Source organism: Camellia sinensis, chromosome 5 (assembly GCF_055761805.1).
Source record: "Camellia sinensis isolate YWXY chromosome 5, ASM5576180v1, whole genome shotgun sequence".
Classification (NCBI taxonomy): domain Eukaryota; kingdom Viridiplantae; phylum Streptophyta; class Magnoliopsida; order Ericales; family Theaceae; genus Camellia; species Camellia sinensis.
This window is the reverse complement of record NC_138965.1, coordinates 38,777,257-38,804,475: the sequence shown is the minus strand read 5'-3', so window position 1 is coordinate 38,804,475 and position 27,219 is coordinate 38,777,257. Positions and strand designations below refer to the sequence as shown.

The 27,219-nt window shown below is 42.4% G+C and overlaps 1 pseudogene; it reads right to left on the bottom strand.

The window, feature by feature from the left end:
* Positions 1 to 2,204: 2,204 nt before the first annotated feature.
* Positions 2,205 to 26,895, bottom strand: LOC145791341 (disease resistance protein RPV1-like; annotated as a pseudogene).
* Between the last annotated feature and the right edge of the window lie 324 nt (positions 26,896 to 27,219).

The window sequence follows — 27,219 nt, the reverse complement described above, 5'->3', positions numbered from 1 at the left end:
GTGTTCCTCCGAAGACAACGTGGACCCAATCTAGACTAGTCGCGGGTCCTCCTCAGTACCAACATTAATAGTAATGATTTCATCAACTAAAGGTTTAACAAATCTTTACTGCTCTTGATCAATTAGACGTTGTAAAATTGGAGGAATTGCTTCCTCGTCGTTTTCATCAAAATTTTCAAAGTCCTAATCAATACAATAAATCAAAGGCACAGAAAAATACTCAAAAACCACATCTATTCCATTCTCATTAAGCATTTCCAAATCGTTTGATTCTTCGGTTACAACAGACTCAAAGGAGAAAGAAAAAGACAACCTAGACAAGATTATGGCATCCGGGTTGTCAACCCCAAGAATACCGGTCTCAGACTTAATCGAGCTGGAACCTGATTCCGACTCACTAGACTCGGTCGAATCAGATTCCGGCTCACTACCTGACCCGGTGTTGCTTCATAAAAATCCCTCCTCGTACTGCCAGATGAGAGAGGGTGCGATGGATGCATCCAAAATGTTTGACGGTAGGCCCACAGTCGTTCCATTCCCAATCTTGGACACCGAGAAGTTATCCCCCGAGCACTTCTGGTCGATCGGAGGATCTGAAAGTAGACAAGCCAGCGCTACCCCCATTTCAACTTCAGTGTCTTCAGAATCCACTTTCCCAAAGTGCTCAACCTCAGCTGATGGGTCTGTTTGCTCCTCGGCAACATCATCCCCAGCTAACTACAGGTCGAAAAAGATCTCAAACCCTGGCACACGGCGCTTCTCCTCGTTTATCCACGGCTCTCGGAAGCCACAAAATGGAAAGTCCTCCCCCTCTCGGACAAAGCGTCCGTTTACGGTACCCTAAATGGGTCGGTGCATTAACTCAAAAGGCTTCCCCGCCTGCTTTGCTCTGGATCTCCCAGCCATCTCCTTGCTTTTCCTCACACAGTCCTCTTTGGTGGGCAGATAACCCAAACCAAAGGTATGCGGGTTGTGCGGCACTTCGGCCGATACAGCGATGCCCTTCCAGCCACTCTTTCCCAATCCCATCTCGGGGATGTGTTGAAGCTTGTTCATGAGGTATGTTGATTGTGTGCTGACATAAACCCCCTTATTAACAGCCAAAATGTTCTGCATGACCCGGGCCTCAGCCAGAGTAAACCTCAATAAGAACACATCCTCCGTGCCGTGCTCAATTTCCAAGACTGGTGTAGACACTTCCGGCGGCGGATGGATTGATGAATTTCCAAAAACAATAGCTACCCCCTTCCCGTGAGGTACTTCAACATCTGGTGCAAGGTGGAGGAAACTGCCTTTACCTGGTGCAACCACGGTCGCCCTAGAAGTAGGTTAAAGGTTGCAGGAACGTCCAAGACATGGAAACCAATCTCGTGTTGTCCCGGACTAACCTGGGTCTGAATTTTGACAGTCCCCATCACCTCCCTGCTTGTGTTATCATACGCCCGAATCACCTGGGCAGTTGGCACGAAGTCCGCGGGCTTCAACCCTATTGCATAGGTCGTCCTCGACGGGCACACATTAATGGCAGACCCAGTGTTGACCAGAACCATCGGTATCCATTTGTTTCTACACTCCACAAAGATATAGAGCAGCTTGTTATGATTCGCACCCTCAGGTGGCAGTTCCTTGTCGGAAAAGGTCAACATCGGGGAAGTCCCTCCCGAAAAAACCAATGCCACCAGCTGTTCGGGCGTGGTTTCTATCGAGATCTTGGCCTTATCCATTGTTGAAAGGACGGCCTGTCTATGTACTCGAGAAGCCATAAGCAGTCCCCAGATGGAGATGTCTGCTTGTATCTTTTTCAATTATTTCAACACAGCCTCTTCTTCGAGTTGCTTCTCCTTCTGTTTCTCTGCCTCTTTGTCCTTTCCGGATGCTTCAAGTTGATCCAGATGTGGGGGTTTGAAATACCGCCCGCTCCTGGTCATATGATCGACTTCGCCGATGTACCAGGTATCATCAGGTTGATTAATCCCCCAATCCTCATCCGTGTGGGCAAGACATAGATCATCGTCCTCCCACCATATTTCATCGGCAACCGACAGACACCTGTCCGGCTCCATTACAAAAATCTCTGTGCCCGCAGCACCTTGCGCTCCTGTACTCGTAGTATATTTTGTTCTTGTACACACAGCACTCTCAACCCCCACAGGAGCTTTAGCCTTTTTGGCTCTTTCGAAATCTTCGATCCCTTCTTGTTCTAACTACTTCAACACAGCCTGCTCAATATCTCCTGCATTCACAATGCCGAAGTCCCGAGCAAAATTCTTAGCACCGGCGCTCTCCAGTGATGTATTCTGATTTTCGGCCCTTTTGACCACAGCTGATGTCTTTGTTCCTAACGGACCTAGTTCTGGCTGAGCTTCTTCCACAACATTGGGTTGGTCGTCAAGCCACCCTATAACCTCTGCTGACTCATCAAAATCAGACCCGTCGATTGTCATTTCTCTTGAATCTTGCTCATTGAAAAACTGAAGGTCTGCAAAATTCCCTTCCAGAGCTGCTAAGTCATCTGTCTCCTGATCAAGTCCGTCTCCCCAGATCACGCAAATCCTTGCCCCTGCTGGCAATTCCACATTCGGCCCAACCTGACCCACTAACATGATGTAATCACCCAGATTATATACCTTCTCAACACAACTCGCAGAATCCTCAGACCCTGAATCAACAATCCCATTCTTCTCTGAAATCTCCCCTGCTCTGTCTTCGACAGTCACCACCACTGGCTCAGGTTGGGTTCGGGAGATGTCCAACATGCAGAAGTCAGTGCTGTCAGGAATAAACACCTCTAGCTTAGGTAGGTGAGAGGGAGTGATATAGATGCTAGGATCGTCTGGCATGACCCCAGTCTGGATTAAATTGATGCGTTTGGGAGGTGGAGCTTGGTTGTGTGGTAGGAGAGGGTTGGTTGTAACATTAGGTTTTTCTGGAGGTACAATCACACAGTTGTCAATGAGATCTTGGATCTCATGACGTAATCTATAGAATTGGTCGGTATCATGACCATGCTACTGATGAAATGCACAGTACTTCGCTGGGTTGTGGGAGGGGGAAAGTTTTTCTGGCAATGGCTGCGGCTCTAGGGGCTTCAAGTGTCCTTTTCTAATTAAAACCCCCAAAGCTTTGGACAGGGGCATATACAGTGGGGTAAAGGCTCTTTGGCTCTTGGGTGCATATCTGGCTGCTTGCGAGCTACTACCGAATATGCCAGAGAATGGTGTAGCCGCAAGGGTTCTTGAGGGAGTGGTGGTGACCATGCTTACTTCTGAAGCTGTGGCAGTTGTGGTGTTGCTTGTGCCTGTATTGTTGTTGCGGTTAAAGGTTCTTCTGGGTTGTTCTCTGTCTTGGTCAATCAAGCCCTGCTTCAAGGCATCCTCGATCTGTACTCCCATCTCATGCAGATCTAAAAAGGTAGGGAAGGGGAGCACGATCATTTTCTGCATTAGTTTGGGTTGGAGGTTGCGCACAACCATCCGTATTTGATCCTTATCCGTCGGCCTTATGGTCATCATTGAGGCTTTGCCCCTCCAGCGGGTTACGAATTCAGAGAAACTCTCCTTAGGCTCCTGCCTTGTTGTCTCGAGATCACGGGTTGTAATCTCAATTTGCGTGTTATAGGAGTACTGTGCAATGAAAGCCTCGGCCATCTCATCCCAGTTCCGCTTGACATTGTCTTCCAATTTTGTGTACTAGATGGCCGCCAGACCCGACAGGGTCTGGCCAAACAATGAAAGCTTCTGTAGTCTGGTGAGGCCCATCGGCCTTAGTATGTCCGAAAACAAACGTAGATCCACCATGGGATCCCCAGACCTGTCAAAGCGGTCGATTTGTGGCATCTTGAACTGATTTGGCAGCGTCACAGCCGCGTCAGTAGACCCGTCGTCAATGTCTGGGATGGACTTTACCCCTTGGGACTTCTTGAACAGCTTCTCAAGCTTGCTTACCTTCAATGCTGTTGGATCCACCTCGAACTTAAAGGGGGAATCCGGTAGATCGATAGGAGTAGGTGCCCTGGATAGTTAAAGTAGAATCGGGGGCGGAGCCGTCCCTATCGGAATGTCCGTATCTGCCTAGACATTTGGCGTTTCCTCAGGTATTGGGACTCTTGGTGGGGGACGGGCCTGGTGTTAAGCAGATGCCCCAGTTTGTTGTTGCAGCCTGGCGATTAACTCGGCTTGTTGAGCCATGACCTCAACCTGTTGTTTGGCAAACTCATCTCGACGAATAGCGTCTTGCTGCATGAGCTTCATACTCTCTTGGAGTTGACGCATCATTTCCTCCATGCTTGCCATATTGCCCTGATCTAGTTGTTCTACCGGTATACGTTCCCTCTCTGCGGGAGAAACAAAACTCTGATCCCTACTATATACAGGTGGGGTAGACAAAGCCCTCTGAACTGACTGCTGAACAGATATTTTCTGCCTAACTGCCCTCTTTCTGGTAACCAGGGGTAGAGAATGATACACTGGTTGTCCGTCCACCAGATCCTCAGATCGATAGAGTCTGCGACCTCTAGTCCAGAGTGCTTGGGGAATATCTGCTTGGTTTGAAGCAATTGTGCTACACTACCCTAGCAAAAGATAAAATAAGCAATAATGAGGAAATAAACGACCAGACAAACTGACAGCATAACAGCGTAAATAAACGCAAAACACACAGTTGGGCATTACAACACACAGTTGATAAGCTGAATAGACTGTTCTCAAACATTGATTATTGCTCCCAAATTACTGCCCGCAAATCTAAATTCGATACCCGCAGATAACTGATTCCCAAAATACTGAACTGGTGCCCTCAGGCGTGATGCCCAGACTTGCAAACTGATACATGCATTCCCTGTAGAGACGCACTCTAAAAGCACATAGCAAACAAGTGAGAGCCAAAACACCCCTATGTTGGGGCAAGGTTTCCCTATCCTATTTTCGTCAAGAACTAGTGTTTCACAATGCACGCAGCGGTTTCAAACAACCTATGATCGAGTAAGCAACATGTCCTAGTTTGGAATGGTCACTATGGATTCTGAATATGCACTAGGTCTAATGGTCAAAAAGGGTGCCCTGGTAAAATCGGGCTTTGTGTTCCCATCGTGGCAGAGCCTGTAACCGGTCAGCCTTATGGCACGCTTCTCGAAGTGAGCCTCCAACAAACCGTTCAGGATTAGCAGATGGCAAACACGGTGTCCTAGGCGCACCAATGCAAATGCATGCAAAGAAACACATAAGTGTAGTCAAAACAAGATATCATGAGTTCAAGTCAAGTTCTCTAACTCCCCAGCGGAGTCGCCAGAAACTGTAGACGTCCCCGAACGTCCCGGGAGGGAATCCCGTTTTGTTCATTTGGGCTCACTACAGTTCAGGACTCAATGTCACAGTCCTGTATCTAATCTCGCAGAGTGCAATGCAAGACCGATGAATTGTCAAAGAGTCCAAGTCTGGCAAATCATTTTTGAAAATAGATTTTTTTTTAAAGAAGTGCCAAACATGGACTGATTTGCCAGATACAGAGTCGCCACCTAAATATTTTATTTTGGGAGAATTTAGGAAACCCTGACTCGTGCCTGAGGCCACGTGTCCATTATCACCAAAGTTGCCTTGACTTGGGAACCTAGGTACGATTGGGGAAGGTCACTTCGTGAGCACTCCCGCTCGCCTGATCAAAGATCGGCCTCTATTAACCATGATATCGAGTTTTGAAAACATTACGTGCTCTTATTCCAGTTATTAGCCTAGAATTACTATGTGATGCGCACAACATACAAGTATAGACTGGATTGTCTAAGTTGGAACAAAGCATCGCATATCCGTTTGTTTTGAAAGTGGATTGAAATTTGCTACTCGCAAGTAGGCTAAAATACGGGTTTCGACGAATTATTCCAACTCACGCAACCCAACCTTCACCCACAGGCATTCAAGCAGTTATATCACGTAAGCAAAATAGCCTCATGGTAAGCATGCTATCATGGCAAAAATCACACTCATGTAAGATGCTAAAGCATAAAAACTTACGTAGTACTCCGAGCCAAAACAAGAAACTAGTTAGGAATCATGCATGATCCTAGTTCATGTTATGATGGCTAATGCAACACACGCAAAAATGCAACTAAAATAGGCTCGGCTATTCTAAGAATGGCATGTGAAATGTGGCAACTCGATACACGTATTCAAGTTGGAATTGAAACACAATGCAGTTAGCGTGATGTGCCGAGCCCGATGCATGCAGAACAGATGAATGATGCAAACATGCGAGCATAAGTATGCTAATTGAAACATGTCCTAAACTAACCATCAAAAGCTAGTAAATAAAAGGGAGAAAGACGTGGGGTTGGAAGACATTCACACACGCACGCACACTTATTACAAATTCACCCTCTCGACGGAGGATCCGAAAGAATAATACAAACCCAATAAATAATTAACTACTCTAGCTAATTGATTATTACAGACCCTAAATTAATTAACAAATTAGTTACAAGGGGAGTGTCACGACCCCAAACCGCCCCTACTAGTTTGGTGCCGTGATGGCCAGTAATCCAAGATTACCAAAGGCCAACTTTCAAAATTCACACACAATCAGAGTATAATATATGGGGCTCACAAGTGCGGAAGCAATAATTCAAAATACAAGTGGTCCATAAGAGCAGTGCATGAGTCAAATGAAATGGCATACATCTTTTCATAGCTTTAAAACTTGAATACACATGGAAATGAAGTACAAAAATACATATTACATCTTGACAAAAGGCTTCTCAAGCCGACATGTTCGAAATGCATAAGCATCAAAATTGCTGACATAAACAAAACCCTTGAGCTACAAATCATAGAACATAATCTTCAGGATTGCCGACATCCTCAAATCCGACATAACATGCATACAAAACAAACATCTCGGCGGAGCCGACTTCTTGCTTGTTACCTACATATATACATAGGGAGGGTGAGCTTGGATACTCAGTGAATAGTACAAGTAATAAAGGGGCAACTGTAGACACCCCATTTTTTGACCGCCCTTAAGACTTGGGCACCACTGATGGTTTACTTGGTGGAGAAAGGTGTGCGGGGAAAATTTTCAGTTTCTTCGGCAAGGAGAGAGGCAAATCTTTCAAAACACTTTGTTTAGGGGTTTGGAGTTGAAGAAGAGAGGAAAGGAAAGGAGAAAACTAGTTTGGGAGAAGTTCGGCATGGATCCGGGTAGAAGCGAGTTGAGCAGCCCTCGCTGAATCGGGCTCATCTGTCTGTACACTTGTAGTTAATCTATGAGGCCACCACCATTGGAAAGAAGACTTCCGGGGCTTCATTTTTCATTCAAGAATCTCTTAAATCCGAGTCCGGAGGGCGGAGATATGATTGGTTGAAGTTGGGCATCATCCCAGTTGAGCCGAAACTGAGCAGCCTTCACCAAAACAAACATAACTTTTTTCATAGTTGGAACGTTGATACAAGACTGGTGCCATTGGAAAGCTTACTTCCGGGGCTTCAATTTGGACACAAGATTGACCTAAAAAGGAGTTCATATGAAGAAGTTATGCCCGTTTGAAGTTGGACCTGCAGAGCAGATTTTTCCTGCCGACCGGCCAAATAGATGGCCGACCGGCCAAATAGATTGCCGACCGGCAGATTAAAGTAGCCGACCGACCTTTTTTGCTAGCCGATGACCTTCCGGAGTATTCTACAGATTGAATGGATGCCAGCTGTGGCAGCTGGAATGCACAGACCGTGCTCCCCATGCACGTGTGTGGCTGTTTTGCACCCTTTGCACACCCTTTGAACCCCCTAACCTTCTAGAAACTTGAACCCTTTGGCCAAGCTTCTTGGAGAAGCTTGGCCAGCTGTTTTAGCTTCCTCTAGAAGCCTTGCACCCCCCTTGAACCCCTTTGACCCCTTTCCCTTTACTTAGCTTGTAAGTTAAGTGCTTCCCTTGCCTTATATAAGCACCATTCCTCTCCCTTTGTCTAGGTTGGATGGTTTTGAAGCAAAAAAACCAGAGATATACCATGTATATCTGATATACATACATACAACCCTCGATCTCTCTCCATATCTCTCTCATTCAATCATCAAATACCCTTGTTCTTGGGCCATTTCTTCACCAATCCATAGCACCACACCCCTACACTTCATTCCAGCACATTGGAGGTCATTTGCAGAGGCTAAGAGCACCCAAACTTCAACCAAAAGCTGCTGGTTCATTGGTCTACAAAGGTGAGTCCTCTTCTTCCCTTTTCTAGCCTTTTTTTTTGCATCATATCTAAGCCATAGTTGCTGGTATATTTGAGCTCCGGCCAAAACTGAAAGTAGCCTTTTCTTAAGCTGTATTTCATCTTTCACTAAGGGTCTTACCCTGTTTGAGCCCCCCATCTTGCACTTGCTTCAATATCTACGTGTATGTCAATATCCTTGCATGCTTCACTAGCCTATCATTTTTCTATTTTTAGGCCATGATCAGAACTGAAAGTGGCCTTATTTTGACCTTCTTAACATGTTTTATTAAGGGTCTTTGCTTGTTTGGTGAATGCTTTGTATACCTCATGTTATAGCCACTTTTGAGCCTCATTTTGCATTGCATTTCTAGCATGTTTGTATACTGATTTCGGGGCTTCCATGAACTGTAAATGTGCATATTTTTGGTCCCTCTTCAATGTTGTAGAAGGGAATTTTTCAGTTTGGGCTTTGCATATACCACTTGCTTCTTTGGCCACCTTTTGGCCCATTTTCTTGCATCAGAGCTTAGGCATATCTATGTTTGTTTTTGGGGTTTTTACAGTTCTGCAAAGTGGCTTATTTTGGGCCCCTCTTCAATGTTGTTGAAGGGCCCTAACATGTTTGGGGTCAGCAGCTGTGAGTTGCTTAATAATCTCATGTTTAGGGCCGTTTTTGTATGCCATTTTAGCCCTATCTTTGCTTGCTGTTTGGCCATGTCATAAACTGTAAAAATGCTTGTCTCAGAGCTGTCTTGCTTCTGTCTTCATGCTCCATGTCCATATTGTGCATGCTTTGTATAGCTGTAAGCCATTTCATGTGCCTAATCTTGCATTTCGGGATTTATTCCATGCGTTGAGTGTCGTTTCGTTATGTTTCGGGGCTGTTTTGCATCACCTATCGCCTCTGAAATTTGCATGCAAATTGTCCATGTTTGTGCCTTTCAAATGCATCGAAAAGTTGCTTCATTATGCTTAAGTCTTGGACCATGTATCTATGCATGTTTGCATGTCATTTGCCTCCATGCACTTAGCATTTTGGCCACTGTTTTGGGCCTAACTAGAGCTGCCTAATTCATGTTTAAGACCATCCTTTGCTTATTTGCATGCTCACCTTGCATGTTTGCTTGTATCGGCATGTTGCATCCTTAGCTCGTATGCCTAAGTTGCATTGCATCTTGCATCCATCACCTTGCCTCTTGAGATGAGTATGATAGAGGTTAGGCCTCCTTGTGTGTTTATTTGGTTTGCATGCATTTTGAAATTGAAGTTGCACACTTGATTCTTTGGGCCATCATGCATGGAAATGCGTGATTGGTGGTCCGAGAATCGGGGCACATCCTCCTTTGAGTCATTAACATGATAAAGAATGTGATTGGTGCATAAATTGCTTGAATTGCATTGCCATGCAAGATTTTGCCCTCTGCTGCTGTGAGTTGCAGGTTCTGCAGGAATTTATTGCCGGCCGGCAGTATTTAGTGCCGACCGGCAGTCAATCGATGGGCGGTGGATCTATTTTGTGCCGGTGATTAAATGCTACTGCTGGTGGAAATTCTGCTCAGCCGATGATATCCCCCAGTGTCTTGAGAGGCATCCCTGAGACTTTGGTAGTTTTCAGAGGAGCAGAGCAGGGAAAATAGAGGCAAACTATGCATGGCAGTGCGATTCCGAGCCAGTCCCGAGCATGTGTTGCATCTGGCCCTCGCCCCGAGGCGGTTTACTGTTTTTCTTTAGTTTAGTTAATTTGTTAATTAATTAAGCAATTTGTAATATTTAATTAGCTTGCGTAGTTAATTAATTTGTATTATTATTTTGGTCCCTCCGAGTGAGGGCATATTTGTAATAAGTGTGCGTGCGTGTGATGTATGTCTTCCAACCCCACTTCTTTCTTCCCTTTTATTTACCTGCTTATGATGGTAGATTAGGGCACATTTATTTTAGCATACCTTATGCTATGCATGCGTGCATTCATGCATTTGTTGACATGCATCAGGCTCGGCACATCATGCTAACTGCATTTGTACTTTAATTTCAAAATTGAATACGTGCATCAATTGATTGCATCTCACATGCCATGCTTAGGTTAGCCGAGCCTACTTTAATTGCATCCCGTATGTGTTGCATTAGTCAGTCTAACATGAACTAGGACATGCATGTTTGCTAACTAGTTTATTGTTTTGGCACGGAGTACGATGTAAGTGTTTATGCTTTAGCATCCCGCATGCGTGTGAGTGTTGCCATGACAGTATGCTTAACATGTGGCTAGATGCTTTTGTGTTATAAATTGTTTGAATGCCTGTGGGTGAAGGTTGGATTGTTTGAGTTTGAAAGACTCGTTGAAATCCGTATTTTAGCCTACTTGCGAGTAGCAAATTCCAAAACATTTTCCCAAAACAAACGGATATGCAATGTTTATTTCCAAATTAGGCAATCTAGTCTATACTTGTTTGATGTGCGCATAACATAGTAATTCTAGGCTAACAATTGGAATAAGAACACATAACGTTTTCAAAATCGGATATCATGGTTAGTAGAGGCCGGTCTTTGAACCGGGCGAAAGGGGGTGCTCATAGCTGACTTTCCCCGATCGTACCCAAGCTACCGAGCCGAGACAACTCCGGTGATGACGGACATGTGGCCTTCGGCACCGAGTCAGGGTTTCCTAAATTTCCCCATTAAAATATATTTAGGTGGCGACTCTGTATCTGGCAAAGCAGTCCATGTTTGGCACTTCTTTTCAAAAATCTGTTTCTCAAAACGATTTGCCAGATTTGGACTCTTTGGTTCAAGATTAAAAACCGTGACACAAAATCGAGTCCGAACTGTAGTAGCGAAGGCCCCTCCACAGGGCGCGTCTACATATAGCTTTATTAAAAATACCACTCACATAGATCTCCTCGGGTGTAGGCTCAAAGCAAAGATCAAGGACCTACAATCACATGGCAATCACATTCTCAAAACAAGCTTTATATGCATGCAAATGATCCCGGCATTCTCACCAGATCCAAGTCAATAACAAAGCAAAACATGCTGGGAGGTTAAACACTGCTTCCGTCCCATGAAAACACACTGGGTACCAACCAGGTCTTTGCTGAGGTCCCACACCTCCTTGCCGAGGTGTGGTCCCGATGGCCTCATTCAAAAGCAAAGTTGGGAAAACCTGGGTTTCCCTTTGAAAAACATGAAGAACATGATGAACATGATCATGAGGAAGATGAGTGCAAGATCATAACTTGTTACAAAAATCTAAGATTTCATGCCATGAGTTCAAAACATAGACCTGGATACCCATACAAGAACGTCATGCAAGAACAAACACAAAACATGGTTCTTGTTCCAAACTTTCGGATCAAAACGAGACTTTTCTTCAAGAACACATGAATACTATCTTTCTCTTCCGAAACCAACTTCAAAACGATGCATGACATGCAAAACAAATTCGATCATGCAATGCAGCTAGATGATCAATAACAACAACCAGAGTAGATTAAGATTCTTACCCCAAAGCTCGAATCTAACGGCTCAAACTCCAAAGGTCAACTCGAAAATCTACTCTCTCACTCTAAAACTCCTTCTCCCTCTTCTAGAGCTTCTCTCTCTTCAAGAACAAAACTTGCAACAAAATGATACAAAAGAATGATATGTTCACACGCCTGCCGGCTGACTTAACCTTCAGCTCGGACACGTGGCGCTATCGGGTTGGTTCAACTCAAAAGGTGACTGATTGATAAGACAAGTCTTATGACAAAGCGTATGCAGCAAGCTAAGGCAAGACACATCGGCATGTAATGACATCGGCTAAAGTCAAAGCTTTGGCAACAGGGTAACAAAGACATCGGCTAGGGAGGACGACACTTGACTAAGCTGTGTCGCGCCTTGGCCTGGGTGCGCCACACCTCGGTCTAGGCCATACCTGCCCAAGGGCAAGGATCACTAAGTGCAAAACATCTCAGCAAACATGCCCGGGGTGAAGATGGGGGTCGACCAAGTGGTTCCAAAACAGTTCAAAGTACAAAGGTTCAGAGGTGAACTAAGCTCAAGATGACCTCGGCTACACACCAAGCAAGGAACAAAATCATGCAGGCAACACTTAAACAAAACAAGGCAAGACAAAACTATCAAAACACATAACAAGACAAGATCATGCATAAATGTATGCAAGTACGACAAGAGTAAGGTGAGGGTTGCTACAGTCTACCCCCCTTAAAGAAGTTTGGTCCCCAAACTTAAGTTACCTTGCTCTATAAACAACTCCGGATAACGGACTCTCACATCCTCTTCCTTTTCCCACGTGGCTTCTATGCCATAATGCTCCTTCCATTCGACCTTTACCATTGGTATCGACTTGTTTCTCAACTGCCTCACTTGCCAGTCAATAATCCTCATTAGTTTCTCCTCGTGGCCCAAATCCTCATTAATCGTAATTCCAGAATGATCAATTATATGTAGTGGATCTCGGATATACTTCCTCAACATCGAAACATGAAACACATTGTGGACTTGGCTTAAATCTGGCGGCAAAGCAAGTCTGTAGGCATCGGGGTTAATTCTCTCCAGAATTTCAAACGGTCCAATATATCGGGGTGCTAATTTACCTTTCTTTCCAAATCTTGAAACTCCTGTCATCGGCGAGATCCTCAAAAACACATGATCCCCAACCTCGAATTCTAGCTCCCTTCTCCTCTGGTCGGCATAACTCTTCTGTCGACTCTGCGCGGTCCTAATCCTCTGCTGAATGAGCATAATCTTTTCGGTCGTTCTTTGAACTAACTCGGGGCCAATCAAAGCTATATCTCCCACCTCGGTCCAACATATCGGCGACCTGCATTCCCTTCCATACAAAGCTTCGTACGGCGCCATGCTAATACTGGCTTGATAACTGTTGTTGTATGCGAATTCTACTAATGGCAGATGCAATTCCCAACTTCCCTTGAAATCCAATACACACATTCTAAGCATATCCTCAAGTGTCTGAATGGTTCTTTCCGTTTGCCTATCAGTCTGGGGATGAAAAGCTGTGCTAAACCTCAACTCAGTCCCCAAGGCTCCTTGCAGGCTCTGCCAAAATCTAGAAACGAACTTCGAATCTTGGTCTGATACAATGGACACTGGCACACCATGAAGTCTAATAATCTCATTCACATACAGTTCGGCAAGTCGGTCGGCATTGAACGTAGTTTTAACTGGCAAGAAATGTGCTGACTTAGTTAATCTGTCAATGATAACCCAAATTGAATCCATACCTCTTTGCGTCCTCGGCAAACCCACCACAAAATCCATGGAGATGTGTTTCCATTTCCACTCAGGAATTGACAAGGGTTGTAGAAGTCCTGCTGGTCTCTGGTGTTCTGCCTTCACTTGTTGACAACACAGACACTGGGATACGAACTCAGCTATATCTTTTCATATTTGGCCATCAGAAGGTCTGCTTCACATCTTGATACATCTTAGTGCTTCCTGAATGGACGGTAAATTTGGAGTTGTGGGCTTCTTGCAAGATCTTCCTTTTTAACTCTAGGATGTCGGCCACGCATAACCTTCCTTCAAACTTGAGCACTTGATTTTCGATGGTGTATCCTGATCTCGGCTTTGTGACAATCTCCTCGGCTATTTTCTTAAAGAATTTATCCTCCATCTGTCTTGTCTTTACCTCATCAACAATAGTCGGCTCCACTGCTATCATGGTCAAACACGCCAAATTTCCATCTGACTTCCTACTCAGAGCGTCGGCCATGCTGTTAGCTTTACCTGGGTGATATTGAATTTGCATATCATAGTCTTTCAACAACTCAAGCCACCTTCTCTGTCTCAAATTCAATTCCTTCTGAATGAACAGGTACTTTAAACTCTTATGATCTGTAAAAACCTGACAAGAAGCTCCATACAAATAGTGACGCCAAATCTTTAAAGCAAATACGACGGCTGCTAGCTCCAAATCATGGGTGGGATAGTTCCTTTCATGTGGCTTTAACTGACGAGATGCATATGCTATGACTTTACCCTTTTGCATCAATACACAACCCAAACCCTTACGCGATGCATCACTATAGATATGAAACTCTTCATTACCGGATGGGAGTACAAGTACTGGTGCTATAACTAACCTCGTCTTCAGTTCCTGGAAAGCTGACTCCCGATCTTTAGTCCATTCATACAGTATTCCCTTCTTAGTCAATTGCGTCAATGGAATTGCAATCCTTGAGAAATCCTTCACAAACTTCCTGTAATAACCTGCCAAACCCAGAAAACTACGAATCTCGAACACATTAGTCGGCCTCGGCCAATTTACTACGGCTTCAATTTTTCTAGGATCAACCGAGATACCCTCTTCATTAATCACATGACCCAAGAATGAGATAGTAGGAAGCCAAAACTCACACTTGTTAAACTTAGCATACAATTTCCGGTGTCTCAAAATCTGTAAGGCAAGTCTCAAATGATTTTCATGTTCAGCTTTACTCTTGGAATAGATCAATATATCATCAATGAAGACAACTACAAACTCATCTAAATACGGCTTGAAGACTCTGTTCATTAAATCCATAAATGCAGCAGGGGCATTGGTCACTCCAAAAGGCATTACTAAAAATTCGTAGTGGCCATACCTTGTCCGAAAAGCAGACTTCTCAACATCTTCGGCTTTAACTTTAAGCTGGTGGTAACCAGACCTAAGGTCAATCTTAGAAAAGACTCGTGCTCCTTGTAATTGATCAAGCAAATCATCAATCCTAGGTAATGGGTACTTGTTCTTAATGGTGACCTTATTAAGTTCTCTGTAATCGATACAAAGACGGAGCGTGCCATCCTTTTTCTTAACAAATAAAACAGGTGCTCCCCATGGTGAAGTGCTCGGCCTAATAAATCCCTTATCCAACAATTCTTGTAATTGCGGTTTCAATTCCCTAAGTTCAGCTGGGGCCATCCTGTAGGGTGTTTTGGAGATCGGCTGGGTTCCCAGCATGATATCAACAGCAAACTCTACCTCTCTATCGGCTAAGTGGCCAGGCAATTCGTTCGGGAAGACGTCGGGGAATTCATTAACAACTGGGATGTCGGCTAAATTAGCATTTCCATTCTGATCACCCAGTATACTACACAAGTAGCCTCGACACCCTTTCTGAATTAACTTATTGGCCTTAATGAACGAAATCAAGTAAGGTGGGGGCACTACCCCTTTACCTTGGAAAATAACCTCAGCTAGGTTTGGGGGTCTCAGTGTGACACTTTTCGAAACACAATTAATAGATGCATGATTTGCGACTAACCAATCCATTCCCAGTATAACATCAAAATGAGTTATGTCCAGAGGCATTAAATCTACTAACAATTCAACATTCTCAATCATAACAACACATGCTCTATAAATGTCATAGGTCTCCCAGATGGAGTAGACACAGATAATACATAATCAAGGGGTTCTAGTTCTCTATTAATCTTCTCGGCAAACTTAGCAGATACAAACGAATGCGTAGAACCCGAATCAATCAACACATAGGCATTTTGGGAGCAAATTAGGAGTATACCTGACACCACTGTCTCAGCATTCTGAGTGTCTCCTGGTACTAGCGCAAATACTCTGCCCTGTCTTATCTGTCCTTTTCCAACATTACCTTTTTGGACGGAACCCGAGATATTCTCACCTTTCTTGTTGTTATCAGCCTTTGTCTTAGGGCAATCTTTCACATAATGACCCATTTCGCCACATTCATAACAGGCTCCAGACGTCCGACGACAGACCCCGAAATGTTGCTTCCCACAATCCGAACACGTCGGTTTAGCATTACCTTCCTGCCTTAGGTTACCAGCACTGCCCATGTTCGTCTTTTTCTTGATGCCCAGTTGTGCTCGACGATTGTCATAGTTCTGTCTCTTTCGCTGGTTCTCCCCCGAGCTCTGGTATCGATTCAGGTTAGCTTCGGCCAGAATGGCTTTGTCCAACACTTCGGCGTAAGTCGGCATATTGTGCAAGTTAACCCGGTCTTGAATCGGTCCGCGAAGCCCACTCTCGAACTTCCTGGCCTTCATGTATTCATCGTTGCCCATGTGAGGTGCGAACCTCGCCAATTCAGTAAAAGCGCGGTCATATTCCGCCACTGTTCGGTTGCCTTGCGTCAAAGTCTGAAATTCGGTAGCCTTGCGGTTTCGAACACTTAGGGGAAAGTGTTTGTTGTAGAACAACTCTAACAATCGGGTCCAGGTCAGATCTGGATTGCTTTCTCGAACCATCATCCACCATCTGCGAGCGTCATCATCTAACGTGAATGCTGCCAATGTCACCTTCTGAGCGTCGGTGCTAGGAAAGATCTCGAACAACTTTTCCATTTCCAAAACCCACGCCTCAGCCTTCATTGGCTCTATACCCCCAGAGAATCTCGTGGGTTTCATTTTCTTGAACTCCCTGATCAAAGCTATCGTGCCATCCCCATATAAGGCTGGCTGCGGAGGAACTTGCGGCACCGGAGGAGGTGGAGGTGGAACTACATTTCGGCCGTTGGTCTGCTCGGCCTGAGTCGACGTGGCACTAGCGTACTGCTGTCTTGTTTGCCTCAACTCGCTGGCCCAACCTTCAACTAATCTTTCCAGTCTGTCCAATCTGTCTTCGGGCTAATCTCGGCCAATTGGAGGTCTACCTCTCCTCATGATGCTATGAGCATGCAAAGTGTGACTTTAAAACAATTAAGCAAATAACCACGTAGGCAAGTAACAAATAGGTATGTCAAGACAATGCACACCTCGTTCAAATAGCAAGCACCATGATGCAATCCTAACATCTTTCTAAGGGAAATCCTATGCTCTTTAGGACTCAAAGTGTGTGAATAACGTATACTGAGGAACTTGTGCTCTGATACCTTTCTGTCACAACCCCAAACCACCCCTAGTAGTTTGGTGCCGTGATGGCCAGTAATCCGTGATTACCGAAGGCCAACTTTCAAAATTCACACACGATCAGAGTATAGATATAGGGGGCTCACGAGCGCGGAAGCAATAATCTAAAATACAAGTGGTCCATAAGAGCAGTGCATAAGGCCAATGAAATGGCATACATCCTTACATAACTTTACAAACTTGAATACAACAAGGTAAAATACGTATTACATCTTGATCAAAAGGCTTCTCGAGCCGACATATACAAAATACAGTGAATACAAGCCAAGAAGCATGATTTTCAAGATTCGCCGACATAAAAAAATGACATCGCCGACGTGAATACAAAACAAAGCTGACAAAATCATGGATCCAAAACAAGCTTTCAAAAACACATTCTAGGCGTCGCCGACGTCCTGCTCATCACCTACATATATATAGAGAGGGTGAGCTTGGATACTCAGTGAATGGTACAAATAATAAAGGTTTTAGCATGAACAATAGCCAAAGTCCTTTCAAAACGAAACATTATCAAAACTTTACAAATCAAGAGGTGAACCGTGTTCATCTAACAAAGCCTTACAGCTCTAAGGTTCGCTCACTAACATCGGCGAGGTACAAAACGATAGCATTCCGAACAAGCAAACCCACGTGGTAAACTGTCAGTGGCAAAACAAGGGAATAACCGATCCATAATCGATTAGGCAAGGGTGCTGCGAAAATTTAGAGTCCTCCAGCATGAGGGACTTGTGTTACTTAGGCCCGTAGCCCTTTTTAACACGATGGGACTTGTGTTACTTAGGCCCGTAGCCCGCTTTAACACGATGGAACTTGTGTTACTTAGGCCCGTAGCCCGCTTTAACACAGTAGTCTTTCCAAGAAAGGGCCGTATCTTTTTATACTTAGTACTGCGAAAGTTTAGAGTCCTCCAGCACAAGGGACTTTTATACTTGGTACTGCGAAAGTTTAGAGTCCTCCAGCACAAGAGACTTTTCAAGAATGACATCAAAACAAGGCTTATACTTGATACACCAAAACAGAGCTATTCATTCATGCTTAACAAATACTTTTGTCAAAACAAAGCGCAGCAAGATTTATCAAAACAGTATAATATAGCTTTATTAAAAATATCACTCACATAGATCTCCTCGGGTGTAGGCTCAAAGCAAAGATCAAGGACCTACAATCACATGGCAATCACATTCTCAAAACAAGCTTTTTATGCATGCAAATGATCCCGGCATTCTCACCAGAACCAAGTCAATAACAAAGCAAAACATGTTGGGAGGTTAAACACTACTTCCGTCCCATGAAAACACACTGGGTACCAACCAGGTCTTTGCCGAGGTCCCACACCTCTTTGCCGAGGTGTGGTCCCGATGGCCACATTCAAAAGCAAAGTCGGGAAAACCTGGGTTTCCCTTTGAAGAACATGATGAACATGATCATGAGGAAGATGAGTGCAAGATCATAACTTGTTACAAAAATCTGAGATTTCATGCCATGAGTTCAAAACACGGACCTGGGTACCCATACAAGAACGTCATGCAAGAACAAACACAAAACATGGTTCTTGTTCCAAACTTTCGGATCAAAACGAGACTTTTCTTCAAGAACACATGAATACTATCTTTCTCTTTCGAAACCAACTTCAAATCGATGCATGACATGCAAAACAAATTCGATCATGCAATGCAACTAGATGATCAATAACAACAACCAGAGTAGATTAAGATTCTTACCCCAAAGCTCGAATCTAACGGCTCAAACTCCAAAGGTCAACTCGAAAATCTACTCTCTCACTTTAAAACTCCTTCTCCCTCTTCTAGAGCTTCTCCCTCTTCAAGAACAAAACTTGCAACAAAATGACACAAAAGAATGATATGTTCACAGGCCTGCCGGCTGACTTAACCTTCAGCTCGGACACGTGGCGCTATCGGGTTGGTTCAACTCAAAAGGTGACTAATTGATAAGACAAGTCTTATGACAAAGCGTATGCAGCAAGCTAAGGCAAGAAACATCGGCATGTAATGACATCGGCTAAAGTCAAAGCTTTGGCAACAGGGTAACAAAGACATCGGCCAGGGAGGATGACACTTGACTAAGCTGTGCCGCGCCTTAGCCTGGGTGTGCCACACCTCGGTCTAGGCCATACCTGCCCAAGGACAAGGATCACTAAGTGCAAAACATCTCGGCAAACATGCCCGAGGTGAAGATGGGGGTCGACCATGTGGTTCCAAAACAGTTCTAAGTACAAAGGTTCAGAGGTGAACTAAGCTCAAGATGACCTCGGCTACACACCAAGCAAGGAACAAAATTATACAAGCAACACTTAAACAAAACAAGGCAAGACAAAACTATCAAAACACATAACAAGACAAGATCATGCATGAATGTATGCAAGTACAACAAGAGTAAGGTGAGGGTTGCTATAGGGAGGCCGCTGCAGCCCCGCCTTGGAATGCTTGGATGATGTATGCTCGATTCGCCTCGCTCGGAAACCCGTCGCCATGCCATTGTTGCCTCTGTTAGCACTGTTTTGCACCTCTGAGAGATGTGAAAATACTTGTGATGCTTTTGGAACACTCCCATAGCACCGTGGGATGTCACCGGCCATAATGAAAGTCCACCGGCCACTGGAATACAGTTATCAACCAAAAGTGGAACCACCGGCTAGACTTTGGTAGCCGACCGGCACTGAAAGTGGCCGACCGGCCATTACTTCCTGCAGAACACTGGTTTTGCTGCAGCAGAGGACAGACAGTGCATGGCAAGGTATTTTCAAGGCAATGTGTACATAGCCACTCTCCCTATCATGAAATGAACTCAAGGGAGCATGGCTCTCGGTCCTCGAGCCACCAATCACGCATTTCGATGCATGATGGCCAAAGGTGCCAAGTTTGCAAATCAATGTAAAATGAATGCAACGAAAACAAATGAATGCTACACACTCTATCATGTTAGGATCAAGAGTGTCGGCGACCGAGGATTGAGGTGTATTTCGTCACTTTAAGTATGAACACACCTCATACCTCATGTTTGGTTTGACACCCCAAACCAAACACAATGCAATGCATGTATGCAATATGGCTCAAATATGCAAAATGGCTCATGTATGCAATACGAGGCTAAGTTAGCAAAGCATGCCAAATGCAATGCAATGCAACCTAAACATGCAAATGTAAAATGTGCTAAGCATGCAAGATACAATGCAATGCGACCTAACATGCAAGCTAAGCTAATGTAATAAGAACATGCAAACATGATATAATGCAAGCATGCAAATGATGTAACAAGATGTAACATGTCAAACATGCAACTATGTACAAGGATGGGTTTAAACCGAAATGGGAGGCCTCAACCATTCCCCAAAACAGTGGCCAAAGTGCAATGGAAATGATGGGTAAATGTGCACACAGACAAGCATACCAATGGGCCTATCACCTAAGCATGGAAGGGGCAACTTCCAAGGACACTTAAAAGAAGACAAACATGGACATTAGACAATCATGTTAAACTCTAAAAAGAATGCAAAAGGATGATGCCAAGCCACTGGAATCATGCAAGTAAGGCACACAAAGAAGCCCAAAACTTGAGACTAACCAAGGGGCTCAAGCCGTGACCACATGAGGCAAGTTCCAAAGAGGGAAGGGGACCAAAATCAGAGGTCAAGCATGACCAAATAACCCCCAAAACCTACTGATATGGCAGCTAAATAATGTAAACATTGAGGCATGCACAATGGCCTAAACATGGAGCATAAGGCAACAATTCTTCAAAGCATTGAAAGGGTGGCGAATGCAAGCATACGAGCATGAAGCATGGACTGAAATATGATCTCAAGTGATTCCAAATCATGAGAAAGGTCAAAGTGATGCATGCTAATGACTCACACACCCGAGGCTAACAAGCTAGAATGCATGGTGGCTATACAAAGCAATGTAAGCATGACCAAAAGGACACCAAACAGACCTTAAGCATGGCAAAACAAAGCTAAAATGTTCTTGGAACTAGACCAAAATCATGCTAAAATGCCACCTTGCAACATGATGCATGTTAGGCCAAAACATGGGATTACAAGACAAGCATACACTGCATGAAAGAGGACATTAAACCAACTTAAAACAAAGGTATAACACGTCAAAATATCACTAAATACCCACTGAGATGAAACCAAAATCGACTAAGCATGCATGCTACCTTTATAAGCTAAAAACACAAGCAAAGGAGACACAAAGGGAGAGGGGTGTCCCTCCCCTATACGTGACCTCAAAACCACTTCTCTACCACTGAAAATCCTTTGGATTTTAGTGGTGAGAAGGTCGAAATAAAGGGGTCCCAAAGCTCAAAGACAAAGGCACAAAAAGAGGCCAAACAAGCCCTAAGAGGGGGTGGACAACTCCAAACACAAAAGAGACCTTAATGAAACATCTTAAACGTGAAAAATCAGAACTTTTATCAATTATACACAAAACTCAAAACAGCATGCATGATAGGTCAAAAGCTTGTACAAAAATGGGGAATATAAAGCAATAGTGCTCACCCTTGAAGAACATTTCAAGAACACCAACCCTAGCCCCTTCCTCTGATTAAAACCAGTCCCTCAACACCTCAGTAACCAAAGTATGGTGTAACACTAGGTGCCTTAGTGCAAAAATAGGAACAAAAACACACTTTTGAACACTATTACACACAGAATCTAGAGAGAGGGAGAGATATAGAGAGAGAGTGCTATATGTGATGTATATCTCTGATTTGCTCAACCCCCCTAAAGGAGAAGGGAGGCCCTCTTTTATAGAACAAAACAAGGGCCTAAGCTTCTTGGAGAAGCTAAGACAAAGAGGTCAAGCTTCCTCAAGAAGCTAGAACAAAGGTTCAAGCTTCTTGGGGAAGCTAAGACAAAGGTTCAAGCTTCTTGAGGAAGCTAGAGTAAAGGGTTCATGCTTCCTCAAGAAGCTAGAGTAAAAGGGTGCAAAGGGTGCAAATCCTCAATACACGTGTATGGAGGACAGGTATGTGTGCTCCAGCTGGCACAGCTGGCATGCACAATGCCTAAAAAAGGCAAAAAAGAAGCCCCGACCAGAAAATATGGCCGATTGACCAAACAAACGGCCGGCAAACGGCCAGCCAACCAAAAACAATGTCGACCGGCCATCACTAATGGCCGGTAGCAAAAAAATGGGGCCAGTGGCCTCAAGCCAAGGCCGGTGAGGTGTGAGGATGACTAACAAGCCATTCTCTTCCCTCATAAGCATAAACACAAGTGTTTGGTCCATGACCAAGCACAAAACAGCCAAGTTGAGGGATCTTGAGGCAAGGCTCGTAGCCGAGACCTCCAAGAACTCAAAACGAACACGAACATGGATGATCACTGAGTGTTCAAACGGTGACATCCAAGTCTTGAGGACGGTCAAAAATAGGGTGTCTACACCCGAGTTTTGTGAAGTCAGCCCAGGTGCCTCATGCAAGACGCTTTGTTTATGATCTTTTGTATTTCTTGCTACTTATATTGGTCATGATAGACCATTTATGTGTATAAGCTTTTGGCATGGCTGACTATGTGTTTGAATGATCCTGGGTATACAAGATGTTAACTACTGATATGTGGTGTGAGTTATTATTAAGTATACGTGAAATGTTTTGACATGCCATGTAAGCATAGCTCATTGGACAAAATTTTTAAGTTTGCTTCCGTCTTGGCCCCTTCACTCTATCGCTATATGTTTGTTTTGGTTTGAGGCCGTATGTAATCTCATGATTACTGGCCGGATATGACCTTAATCTATAGGGGCGGGTTTAGGTCATGACACAAATGGTGTTCAAACTCATGAAGCTATACAAAATTACTCATGCATGTAATGTTTGGTGCTCAATTCTTCATATTCAACATGCTCCATGCTTGAATGTGTATAACCATGGCAATTATGCACATGCATGCACATATATGCTTCAAATTCAACAAATTCAATTCAAATTATGTTCTTGATCACAATCAAACTTTGAATTCACAAAATTACAAACTCAAACTTATGAATCCACTCACCTAGGAGCTTCAAACACCCAAATTCTAGCAAATTCTTTGAGTTTAACCTCCAATTCTCAAGCCTTTAGTTCAATCATCAATTTGAGCTCCCTCTCTCTCTAAAAGTTCGGTTTTCTCTCTCTAGAGAGAGCAAAATCTAATTTGAGCTCAAAACAAATGAATGAGAGTGTAAATTGGCCCTTTATATAAGCTCCTTTAATCACTTTTGATTATAGCTAATTAATAGCACTTAATTAATCGTTCTGAATCTAATTATTTTGATCTGAATAAATTTTCAATTAAATTTCACCGTAGGCTCTAAAAATTATGTCAATCACAATGGTGTAGTCAATTTCGGTTCCTGTGGCTGATAGGGCCTTTAATTAAATTCTACAGCAGTTAAATCAAATAGATTTTCCTATTGTGAATAGATAGAAATTCAAAACCACATATATTCATATAAATGGCACTCAAAATCATATCAAACACATAATTACAATCACAATTAAGATTATTTAGCATAATACGGACCAGGGTTATCACATGAAATTTCTACAGTTTTTCTTGGTTTCAATAGAGAAGGCCAGATAAATGAATGCCATGGTTTGACCTCCTTAGTGGTAGAAAGTAATTGACTTGCGGCAATTCCATTTGCATTGAGCTTTGTTAGAGAATCCATAGTCCCCATGTCTAGTGGCAGTTCCTTAATATTTGAGCAACCTGAGATGTCAAGTGTTTCCAAAAATTTGAGCATAACAATGCTTTTTGGAAGCTTCCTTAGATTTTTGCAATCTTTTAAATTTAATAAAACAAGTCTCTTAAGGTGTCCAAAAGATTCATGTACCTCTGCCAGTCATGCACAGTTTTCAAGTATTAGTCACTCAATATTGGGTACTTCCTAGAAATCAGGAGTTTCGAAAAGATAAGGGGAATGACTAAGATCAAGTATTTTTAATGACTCGAGAAACTGTAATAATTAAAAAATGTTGGTTATTGTTTCTTTTAATTCTCAAAAAAAATTGAAATGAAAACAAACAAATGAGTAACATACCTTTGTTCCTTCCCAAACCTTTTGCAAGTCGCTATACTGCATGTCTAGAACAACTAGGTTATCCAAAGGGAAATCATTGCATATAGAGTTGAAAGAGAATCCATGCCAACACAACCATCGTAATCCTCTAGGAAAATTTTCAAAGCTTTCATTGACCTGTAAATTTTTGAGTTGCAAAAGTTTTAGTTTGTGCATCCTTGCAAATGCATCAACTTCTAAAGCTATCTTATCTGAATTTCGTAGAGCAGTGCCTACTGTCTGCCAAGAAAAGATGCCAAAACAAAGTCTTTTAAACAAATTTCCTACATTTGATAGCAATGTTGTGCTGAGGAATTCTTCAAAATGACATTTTCTTTTGATACCAAAGACTGTCTTGTCATATTTATCCTCCAAAAAATTCATATCTAGTTTGAGGCCTTAAATTTTTCCTGTCCCTTGACAAAGAATGAGAGGGGGTTGACAATGATCAAGAAGAGTAATACTATACAAAAAATGTCTTGTACAATTACTTTCCGATGTACCAAAAAAAAATGTTTTGTACAAAATTCTCATACCAAATGATATGTAACTTTCATTTCACATGAAAACAACACCAATGTAACTTGCAAATAAATTTTTTTTTTTTTTTTTTGGTATGAAGTTTCTATGTTTGGATCATGTTTTGATAATAAATAACTACACAAATACATACAAATACAAATGAGGAGTAGGATTGATTCTTACAATATTTTCTCTTAAGACATTGAAGGAATCTTTATGATCCCATAGTCTACTACGTTCTCCCAGTTCCTTAAGTGATTCTTGGCAAACAATTTGTCTTCCCATTTCTTGAACCAATTGCTGCATCACAAACTTTTTGCTTTCATCAACCGCTAACAAACATCTATCAATGAGATTTGAATCCCAATTGTTGTGTAAAAATCAAATCCATCTAGAATGGTAACTACCCAATCTTCATCCATCCCAACAAAAAAAAACAAGCAACATGGACAAATAAATTTTTGTCGCGGTCCTCTTGTAAAGCGTCATAGCTTATTTTGAGCTTTTTAACAAGTTCATAATCAGGGATTGCTTTCAATTTTTCTAGATGACTTTTCCAAACATTTAAGCTTTTCTCCAATAGAGAAGAACACAAAATTTTAATAGCTAGTGGAAGCCCTCCACAGTATTGTACCACCCTTTCCGAGTCCTCTATGATTCCCGAAGGCATGCCAACTAAAGAGCTACAAGGATTCATTGTAATTCAAATTTTCAACCTTGTGAATCTAGTAAACTTCATGAGCCCTTAGCAACCGCTCACGTCTAGTGGTTATGATGATTTTACTACCTTGAGAAAACCAATCTCGCATTCCAAGTACTGTATCTAATTGGTCCATTGTATCTACATTATCAAGAACTAAAAGAACTCTTTTGCCACATAATGCATCTTTAATTTAACAATTCCTTCATCAACACTGTACAATTTTTCCTTTCTTCCCTTTAAAATGTCTGAAAGAACTTGTGTTTGTAATTGAAGTAAACCATTCAGTTGTTTTAGAGTTTCTCTTACATTTGCAAGAAAACTACTACCTTGGAAAGTTCGAATTATATAGAAATTTGGCAATGGTTATCTTCCCTATTCGACCTATCCCACAAATTGCGACTATACCAATATCACTGCACTCGTCTTGTAACCAAAGCTCAATATTTTTGGCTCGAGAATGCATTCCAATCAAGTAGGGAGAATTGCCCAAGATTGTGCATCTTAGTTTGTTTGCAACCGCTTCTACAAGTTTGTGGATAAATTTTGACTCGAATCTAAAGATAAGATCAAGATTAAAAATAAAGCACAATAAGAATGCCATGACTAGAACTTAATTATAAATTCTCATGCAATAATGAACAAAATGACTATTTTATTCTCTTTGGTGAAACAATTGGACGAGTCCTAGGTGAAAAGAAAAGGGTTTTCACAATCATGGTTGTGCATCAATATTCTTTTTTTGAATATAAATTGTTTTCTCTATTTTGCAATTTTTTTTATTTGTTATTTATATAGTAAGCTAAGTTATTAAATATTTTGAAAAATAGTAATTTTTTTTTTCAATAAAATTTTTAGGGTTAATTATACCAAAACCCCTCAACTATTAATTAGTAAATATCATTTCCCTCCACAACTATGAATCCATACTTTTTGACCCTTTCAACTGTAAACGTGTATCATTTTGTACCCCTCCAAACCACCTCTAGAATTAGTAAATTTGTATGATTTTTATACTTAAAGAGGGTCAATAGGTACAGATTCATAGATAGGGTAAAGTTATATACACTACTAGTTGAGGGGGTCTGTCTTCGTGTAATTGACCCAAATTTTTATGGTTGCAATTGAATAACTTCATATCATCTTTTCAAATAGATTAAAAGGGAGAAGCATACTCAAAATCGTAGTTAATAAATTCAAGTGTTTTTAGAGTATTATGAAGAACATCTTGTGAACCTATATCGATTTGAAAAGAAATCGACTTGTAATATGTTGGGATATTCCCTCAAGGGCAATTTAACTCCTGTATTTAAAGGTTAACTTCTAAAAATTAAAAGATGTCAAACTTTTGTATTTAAGAAAAAAAAATTCATCCCAAATTTTGATTAAATAATTCTTAATCTAAAAGACCCTTGTATGAAATACTTCTAATTATGAAACCCCAAAATGGGTGGTGCAAATAATGCTTAGCTAAAATAGGACATGGGAGGAAATTACCCATCAACTTGATTTTCTAAATTCATCCCTGCTAAATCTACAGCTTCTCTGAGTGCTGCTCTCCATTCTTGTATCTTGTCCTTCCATTCATCTTTTTTTTTCAACCCCTTCTGTATGGAATCTTTCTTTATGCCTCGTGAATGCTGCTTCGAAACTTTCCATTTGCTTCCTCACATGGGATGGGTCTACGTGATAGAAGACATGTAGCACTACATGCCCAGTAGTCCTACATTTGAGGATCATTACAAGTTCATCAAGACACCAACTTGAAGAAGCACAGTTTTTTGAGAAGACAACTATTGAAATCCTCGACTCTTGAATTTCTTTCTGCAATTCAAACTAAATATTTT